This window comes from Mastomys coucha, unplaced genomic scaffold, assembly GCF_008632895.1.
Source record: "Mastomys coucha isolate ucsf_1 unplaced genomic scaffold, UCSF_Mcou_1 pScaffold5, whole genome shotgun sequence".
Classification (NCBI taxonomy): domain Eukaryota; kingdom Metazoa; phylum Chordata; class Mammalia; order Rodentia; family Muridae; genus Mastomys; species Mastomys coucha.
This window is the reverse complement of record NW_022196911.1, coordinates 88,802,330-88,812,238: the sequence shown is the minus strand read 5'-3', so window position 1 is coordinate 88,812,238 and position 9,909 is coordinate 88,802,330. Positions and strand designations below refer to the sequence as shown.

Genomic DNA, 9,909 nt, shown 5'->3' with positions numbered 1-9,909 from the left:
AGAGAGAGAGAGAGAGAGAGAGAGAGAGAGAAAGGGAGAGGTAGAGAGAGCACTGATTTGCCTACAGTGTATGTTTGATTTCAGTGGGGAGGAAGAGCAGGAAAGTGAACAGCTAGGCTGCTGTTTCCATAGCCTAGTTGCTGTGTATTAGTGGAATAGATTACAGATTAGAGGGTGGACATGGAGAGAGATGTAAATTCCTGGTACAAGTTATAGACAGGAATGGACAGGATGCGATGTTGATAAATTATATAAGTGAGGAAATGATAAAGAACATATTATTTAGCTATTTCATCACTGTGACAACTTTCAGAGGGGAAAAAACATGAAAAAAGGAAAGATTTATTCTTGCCTTTCCATTTCATGGGTTTCAGCACATAGTAATTTGGCTCTCTTGCAGTGGACCCTAAGTTATTTAAATTACATTTACTACTGAATGCTGCTTCTCCCCACTTTCATAAGATGTTTCTTGTGTGTATTTCCAAATATTCCACATATTTTAAGATGGACCAGCATTTAAATATCTAGTATTTCTTTTATTTGTTAAGCTCCTGACAGTAGGAACAAGCATGTTTTATGCTTCTAGAATCCACTAGTAACTAGAAGCATAATTATAGTGGGAAGAACTGAATTTTGTGCTTGAGAAGAAAAAAGATGTTATATAAGCTACAGCACTTATGTTTTTTTTTTGATGTTTAGTCAGTAACATTGGTAAGTGTACTTTACCATTTTTTATAATGATGATGATGACATATTTTAACATAGTTGCTATAAAATTTACACAAGAAAAGAACAACAAAACACTAATATTCCTTGGATTGTGTTGAAATCTTCATTAGATATCAGTGTTGCTACCCTAAGCATGGGTCTATGTACAGACTCAATAAATATTTGTCTAATAAGTGAATGCCATTATCGTTAGACTGTCATTCACTGTGGGCTCCTAATAGGATTCACATTTGGGGTCAAAAGTATACCCTATCAACCCTTCCATATTAGATGTTAAATAGCTGTATAGTGTCACAGATCACAAAATTACACTTAATGCTTGTTGGTATTATCAATCAGTACAGTTGAACACAAGCTCACATAATATAATTGCACCAGATTAATTGTAATAACTGAAATGTGAACATTAGCATTCGTGGAAATGGGAATAAAATTGTTCCCATCATAAGTTAAATTACTGTGGCTGTTCATAAATTTTAAAATGGATGACTCTGAATCTCCACCTGCACCTTTTAAAATGATCCTTCTGTCTTCCCATTATTCTTTTAATAGGCATTTAGGCAAAATTTCATCTCAGCCTGTGCTTAGAATAAAGCTGGAAGGATGTTGAGGAATAGCTTTCTTATTGAACTTCTTGTACTAATAATACTAAGCTGTAAGTAAGAAATCAGAAGAGCTCAAAATCCCATTGTCCTCAAATAGGTTCAAATATGGTATTTTATATGACCTTTAAAATTTTCATTTTGTGTACTTTTTCTTTTATTTTCTGATTACAGTATAATCATACCATTTCCCCCTTCTGTTTTTCTCCAAAACTTCCCCTTCTTCTCTTTCAAATCCATGACCTCATTTCTTTTATTGTTATTACATTATATATATATATATATGCAAGTATATACATACAATTGCAAAATACAACGCGCTTAGCCTGTAAAGAGTTACTTAGACATTCGTTTTCAGTGCTGACTATTTGTAATGGATTACTAGTCAGTGTGCTCTTCCCTAAGGAAAAAATATTGCTCCCATTTCCCAGCATTCCTTAGTTGCCTGCAGTTCTTTGTGTAGGACCAGGACTGATGGTGTTCCCCCATCCACTTTGGCACATCTGTTGGTGATGTCCTTCTTCAGCTCATGTATAGGCAGTCATTTTGTTGAGATTTTATGAATTTAGCTTCTGACATTCTTATGAGATACAGCCTCAGTAAATTTCCCAATCCTCTGTCTCTCACAACCTTTCAGTAATGTTTTCTGAGCCTTAGATGTAGTAGTTGGTCGGTAGATGTAGCCATAGGCACTGGGCTCTGTGTTTCTGCATTTTAATTGGTTGTGGTTTTCTGTAAAGGCCACTGTTCTTTTGGAAAGAGACGTTTCCTTGATGAAGGGTTAGGATGACACTGAACTGTACGTATCAGGTTTGGTGTTGGATTGCTCTTAGAGGTTATGCTGGTTTAGTAGTGGAGTTAACTTGCCATGATGGTCACTGTGCATCGTAAGTTTCGTAGCTGTGTAGGACTCTTCACTACTCCCCTGCTTTGGAAGCATGCACGACATCTTCTGGCACCATGAAAGGCAGTCTTCAGGGAGAAGGGATTGAAGTCAGGGACTGCTCAGGAGCCTCCAGACCATGTGTCTGAAATACATGGTGTACTCAGCATGCTTTGAGACAAGTTGTCTATGCTCTATGCATCCCATGGTGGCTGTAAGGTTAACATGTGGGAGTTTCCTGTTCCTTTTCTTCTTTCTCTCCAGTGCTCCACATGTAGATAGGACCCATCATGGTTAGAGTTTTCGTATGATAATGTACCCCTGAAATATTAATTCACAGAAGTGCTTGTTGTTAAATATTGTAACAATATTAAAACACTATTAAAACTCCAATTCCTGATGGAAATTAAGGACCAATTTGTTAATAAATAAATAGCTAGATTTTAATATGATACTTTGATGGTTCAAAAGAAGTTCTTGCTTTTGAGCTTTGGTATCTTTTTCTCACTGTGGTCTCATATATACTAGGCAAATCTTCTACCTCGAACCTTCAACTTCTAATTAGCAAAATGCATTTAATGTTGTGGGAAATATTAAAAATGAGTCCACGCTATGCTGGCAGGTCCCAGCTGGATGGCTGGCCAGGCACTGATGGGCATGGCTGGCCTGTTCTCATCTCGTGGAGACTTTCTGACTCAGAGCGCTGAAATCTCTTCACCCAGCTTGCAAAGTTCCCACTGGCAGGTTGTGACCACACCAACCCCACCCTTCAGATTTCCCATGAGGTGCACTTCTTGCTAACCCATGCTTTGTCATTGTACTTTCTCTCTGGAATCCAGTTGAACCGCCATGTGAAGAAAAACACCACATGAGCTTAGTTCAGAATCAAGGGTAACTCAGTTGCTGGGTGCAACAACTAGAATCCTAATCTTGTAAACCAAATTTAATCTAAATCCTCAGGTACTGAATCCTGGCAGTCCATGAATCACTAGTAGCTACATCTTGTCCTCCCGATGTCTGACGTCCCTGTCCAAAACCATTTTCTCTCTCCTGCCTCTTCTCTTCCTCCCACCAACCCAGAAGTCCTGCCTACTTGCCTACTTGTGATTGGTTTCTTACTTCACTAGAGGAAGGTTCACAAGAAGTCACCTGAGTATATGACTCATTCCTCTTTCCAGACAACCCCTCCTGGGAAAGCAGAATTAACATCAAAATATAAACAGCACCAGGGTCATGCACAACAATTTAATACTTTTTTAAAAAAATTTAAATTGATTCCTTGTGAGTTTTACATCATGCTGTCAGTCCTGCATCTACCTTTCCCCTCATATCCATCCTTTTCCCTTGCAACCTCTTCCCCGAAATAACACATAGACACACCACCACCAACAACAACAACAATGACAACAAAAATAAAGCATAGAAAACCTCTCATTGTAGAAACTGCAGTAGGTCACAATGTGTCCCACAATACATCCCTTTGTCCACTTATCTTCATTTATAAATGTTCATTGCAATGAGTCATTGGCCTAATTTGATATCTCTGTGGCTTCTGTGACACCAACAATATTGGAAACTCATTGGCACTCCTCCTGGTTGCCCTGTTGTTGCCCTGTGTTATGGAGATCCTGAAGATTTGGAACAGGAGGACCGGCCCTTTCACGCATCTCAACCCTTTGCAGATGATATAGATTTTGGGGTGGGCTAATTGAGAGCCTAAGATCAGGGCCTGGGTGGTAGTTGAGCTTAATAGCCCGCAGGTTCTACCTTATTTTCACCACCAGGGGGAGCTCTCCAGCCCTGTTCTGATTAGGTCACCCAATGCTGCCATCAAAGCAACCAGCTTTAGCTCTGTTGTTTTCAGGACACATCACACCAGAGCCACGGACGTCTACACTGACATCTGCTGCCACATAGCCATGAACTCAGACTTGACTCTCAGCAGCAGCTCGGACTGTGAGGTCACTCAGCATCACCCCAGGTAGCATGGCTGGCTACTCACAACCAGCTACTGCTTTTCACTCTTAGGTCTCCAGTTCCTCCACTCTTCATAATGCCCAAGCTGCTCTACTTCTCTCTCTCCTATCTATCATCACACACATTGTGGTGGCTCTTGCTGCAGGCTGGCCACAGCTAGTAGACCCCTGGGTAAGATCCTTCATGCAGAGTGACATGGCAGCCTTGGTGTCTATGGTCCACCTGTGCCTTGTGCTAGAGGGCAGATCTCTTGGTGGCATGCCAGTCCACAGATCCCTGTCTCTCTTACTCCTCCTGTGCTGTGCTACCTGAATTTGATTAGATTTTTGGATGTCCTAGGCATAGCTTTGGAATCATGCTCTACCCCAAGCTAGGAGGAACGAGGACTGCCAACTGCTCTGCCCCTGACTGATCTAAGAACAATACCAACAACAAGGTATCTCTTTGCCCAGTGCCAGGGATTGTGTTTAATTTTTAAATTAAATGTGAGTCATTTCTGAAGGTATTTAGTGATTATTCTTGTGGTAAGAACATTTGAAAGTTAACTATGTCATAGGCTTGTATGTGAATGGATATTTCAAGAATGCCAAGGATTTTAGAATTTATCAACAAATATAATAATAATTAATGATTCAATTTTAATGTTATTTTTATATTACTTCTTATATAATATGCAAAATATCTTAGACTATTGATTTGGAAAAACAGTAAAAAAATAAAACACAACAAAGTATAAGAATGTGGGGGCCATTAATATTAAAAATGGTAAAAAATATGTATATCATAAAAGTTTAACTAGAATAGATTCTAGAGTAGCAGATGACTGAAGAGGAAAAAGTTCAGAAACAGCCTTGAGCAAAATTTAGAGATTTAGACATAATACATAATGAGGTATAAGATTTTTAAGGAAACGAGCAATGGATTACATGGCTAATTATTTGTGTAAGATAAAATTAGATACTTTTTGTTTAATCCAAGTTTAAAAAAACTATAAGCATTAGAAGAAAGTATTAATAGATATATAAAACCAAAGGAGAATGGTATCAAAATAAGCCACTGAAAGGATGGATTTATTACTTAACCACTGAAAACCTTCTAAAAATTGATAGATTTTGGATAGCACCTCATAACTTCTCTATCAATATTAGTCTTTCTACAACACTCCATATTCAATTGAGTATTCTATTCTGTGTTGCAGGGGAGAATATTAATGAGCCCCATGCCCAAACAGTGAATTAAAATGGTAGGTAACTTCTTTTTATTAAATAACTGCTCTCAGAGTTACAGGGAAATTCACATTCCACATATTTCTTTTTTTTTATTTTTTTAATTACATATTTTCTTTATTTATATGTCATATGATTTCTCCTTCCCCAGTTTCCCCTCCAAAAAACAAACAAACAAACAAACAAAAACAACAATAACAAATCCCTATGGAGCAGAGACTGAAGGAAGGACAAGCCAGCCTAATGTAGCTATCTCCTGAGAGGCTCTGACACTACCTGACTAACACAGATGTAGGGGCTCACAGCCATCCATTGAACTGAGTACAGGGTCCTCAATGAAGGAGTTAGAGAAAGAACCTATGGAGCTGAGGGGTTTGCAGCCCCTCAGGACGAAACAATATGAACTAACTAGTACCCTCAGAGCTCCCAGGGACTCAACCACTAACCAAGGAGTATACATGGTGGGACTGGTTGTTCTGGCAGCATGTGTGTAGTAGAGGATTGCAAAGTCGATCATCGATGGGAGGAGAGGCTCTTGGCCCTGTGAAGGTTCTGTGTCCCAGTGTAGAGGAATCCCAATAAGTGGGAGAGGGTGGGGTGGCAAGCAACAGGGTTTGTTCTTGACATTCCACATATTTCAATTGGGCACCTATGGCTGATGCCCTTAAGGAAGCAATGTACAAATGAATCTTCAAATACTTACATGCCTTTACCCTTCAGATTCTGACTCTAGAAATCTGTATGAAGAAAAGGCAAAGACTTGTAGATTTTAAAAACTTGTAGATTTATGAATCTGACCTGGGTCCTCTGCATATATGTTATGACTGAGTAGCTTGGTATTCTTGTTGGAATCCTAACAGTGGGAGTCCTAACCATCTCTGACTCTTTCAGGCTCTGGGACACACTGGGTTGCCTAGTTTGTATGCCATGTTTGGTTGATGTTCCTTGGGAGGCCTGATCTTTCAGAGGAAAGTTGGAGGGGGGCTATGGGAGAAAAAGGAAGTTGGGGAAGAAACTGGGAGGGAAGGGAAGGAGATGAAGCTGCCGTCAGGATGTAGTATATGAGATAATAGTTAAAAAAAAAAATTAAAAAACCAAAAGATAGGAGTTAAACACTCTTACTCTAAAAATCTGAAATCCAAAGTTATCCAAAACAAAACCTTTTGAATGTCCACATGGTATCACAAGCCCATGTAGAATGTTGATGTAAAAAATGTAGGGACACTAAAATAGAGCTTGAAGTTATCCCCAGGTTGCATGCAAAAAGTATACAGGAAACATAATTTTGTGTTTGGGCCTCTATCCTCAAGATTCATCAAGAAATATATTTAAAATGCCTGAAATCAAAACCCCTATCCTCCTATATATTCTTAATAAGGGTATTAATACCTTTATAAGTATTTTAAACTTAACTGCTTTGTTAACGTAAAGGACACTACAGTCAAGTAATTCAAGAGTTATGAAATGGGTATTTGTATAGCAAATATGAATGAAAATGATTAGACTTGTACTGGCTTAGGGGCAAATATGCCTTTTATAGGTATAAAAAATGACATAAAACTGTGTATAACATGATACCATGACTTCTAAATAGGCAAGAAAACTATAGAATATGCTCATGGAACTCTGCAAGGTTCTACATCAAGTGTTAGTAAGGTACAATAATCATGTTATTATTATATAGGGCACTGTATTGAGTTGAAGTAATTATTAATGCCCCCCTTTTCCTAGAAAGATCCAAATTGGACAAAAAGTAATGCAGACTTAACAGTTTGTGTCTGCTTCTTTTTATCATCTCAATTTATGTATATTTTATTTTGTTTTGAAATAAGCATGTATTTTAGAGCCCAGGGGTGGGAAGTGAAACTGTATTGCTACTTCAACATGTAAGAATGGAAACGTAGACATTCCCAGCAAGGCATAGTCTACAAGAGCTAGGTGTCGCTTTTAAAAGATACAAACTCACAGATTAAAGGGGCTTACGAACAACGAGCTATTGTTAATGCTTTTCTATCCGTTATTCTTTAGCATTTCCTTACCAAGAAGTTTCCAGGAGGCAGAAGATAAATTAGCATCCTTTGCTGTGTTCTGGAAATCTGACCTTGTGGTGCAGCAACTGTGAACAAATTTTGAAACAGAAAGTGGTTTTGTTGTTTTAAAGAAAATTATTTTTTTCAGTAAGAGGAAGTAAAGAGCTATCCACTTTTAAAAGAAGATAGGACGATAAAAATCTCTAAAAGTTAAGGAAGACTTGCAGGGAGTGGTTAAATATTAATCAAGGAATGGATACCTCCAAGCAGAGAAACAGACTGGGAGGTATCAGGTCATAGAAGTCCTTTCTTAACAGTTTTTTTTTTTTCCCCATAAGACAATGGAGATAGAATCTCTCTGCTTTGGAATCAGTGTATGATCCTCGTTGTAAATGTCTGTGTTTATCATGACTGACATGTTTGTAAAGAACTGGAATGAAAATGGCCTCTGGTAGATGGGGACAGGTGTAGGATGAGAAGTTCCAAGGTGGTTGTAAAGCTGGAGTTAATGAAGATCTGTAGCTGCTGTGAAGGCGTTGAGCACAGGGAGACGTCCTTACTGCTCGGAGTAGAAGTTTGAATCAGCAAAACCCAGATTTCTGACCTTATGGAAAGACCCATACTGAAGTTCAAATATGTACTTGGAAATACCAGAGTTATATTTAATAGGAACTGGTATTCAACAAATTTTAAAATTTAAAATGTACCAGCACATGCTCGGAAAGGAGGCCTGAATGTTGGGTGGTATTTTACTATGCTGAAGTCAGACTGTCTCCCCCAGGTGATGATTTTCATAAGTGCAAGGTCCTCCCTATGGAGCCAGCAAATTCCTAAAGAGTTTAGTTATAATATTTTAGTGTTTTATTCTTAGTGTGTGTTAATTTTACCATATAATGAGTTTCACCGTGGTTTTTATATGTGCATCTAACATGATCTGAGTTATTGCTTGGGCTTATCATTCATCCACTGACTCTTCGTTTACACAAGACTTCACAGAACACTCAGTTCATTAAAATGCACGCCACAACCCCCCACCTCCCCATCACTCACATACCAAGGCACTGTACTGAAGGTTAGGAGTGGGGGAGATTCACTCACATGCGAAGGCACTGTACTGAAGGTTAGAAGTGGGGGAGATTCACTCACATACCAAGGCACTGTACTGAAGGTTAGGAGTGGGGGAGATTGATAACTACATGAAGATTGCAAACTGTTTGACTCTTGGAATTTTCCACCAGTGTAGCCATTTCTACAAATTCTCACACTGTTTCTTTCAAATCTCAAATCTCTCTCTCTCTCTCTCTCTCTCTCTCTCTCTCTCTATATATATATATATATATATATATATATATATATATATATACATATATATGTGTATGTGTGTGTTATGCATACATCTTCCTCTACCTCTTTTTTACTCAAGTATAAAACCAAATATTTTCTGTATTCTCATTTTACCAAGTGCACAGGATCTTCTTACTTCTTTCATGGATTCAGCTTGACTCTTTTTGTGAATCAAAGCCTTAACACCACTTCCATCTAATTATACTCTTAGCTATTGTGTCTCATTTCTCCATTACTTTCTGGGCAAGGTGGATATTTTATTTTACATTTTTTAATTGTATTTCTCAATTTTGTTACCCAGTCACAGATATTTTACATTTCTTATAGCAGGCAGTTAAATAATTCATACTCTATTTTATTAAATAGTCCATTATAATAAAGAGTTATTGAAAGGAGAGCCATTTTCATTTAATCTCTAGTAGTTATTCAAGTTTGGAGTAAGTCTAAGCATTCTGATTATATTTTAAAATTCAAAGTAGTATTTGTCTACTAGTGATATTGAGCTATATTGTAGATAACAGAGAAAGTTTGGGTCAGTAATTAAGATGCTGACTTGCAGAAAATCCATGAGATTCCCAACATGCTCATGCTTGCCTTTTATGTCACATACCAGCTGGACGTTGGCACTCCAATTTAAACACATTTATTATCCGATTCTATATTTGTTTATTTGTTTGTTTGTTTTTTTTTTGTCAATTTGACACAAGCTAGAGTTACCTAAGAAGAAAAAATGAATTAAAAAAATGCCTCCATCGCATTTTCTATAGGTAAGTCTGTAGGGCGTTGTCTGGATTAGTGATGGATGTAGGAGGCCTTATCACATTGTGGGCACTGCTACTTCTAAAGAGATGGTCTTCAGCAATGTAAGAAAGCAGACTGAGCAAGCCATGAGGAGCAGAATGTTAAGTAGCCTTCCTCTGTGGTCTCTGCTTCAGTCCCTGCCTCCACCTCCTGCTGTGGCTTCCCCTGATGATAGACTGTAAACTACAAGCCAAACTCAAGAAGCCAAATAACCCCTCTCTTCCCCACATTGCTTTTGGTCACGGTGTTTTATCACAACAATAAAAACTGTAACTAAGATAGAATGTGAAAAGTATATTTTACATTAGTTTTGCTGT

The 9,909-nt window shown here is 38.0% G+C and overlaps 1 non-coding gene across 1 annotated transcript; it reads right to left on the bottom strand.

The window, feature by feature from the left end:
- Nucleotides 1–4,517: 4,517 nt before the first annotated feature.
- Nucleotides 4,518–4,654, bottom strand: LOC116079435. Its single transcript, XR_004113986.1, has one exon. It is a non-coding gene; the product is annotated as a small nucleolar RNA SNORA48 (small nucleolar RNA).
- Nucleotides 4,655–9,909: the final 5,255 nt, after the last annotated feature.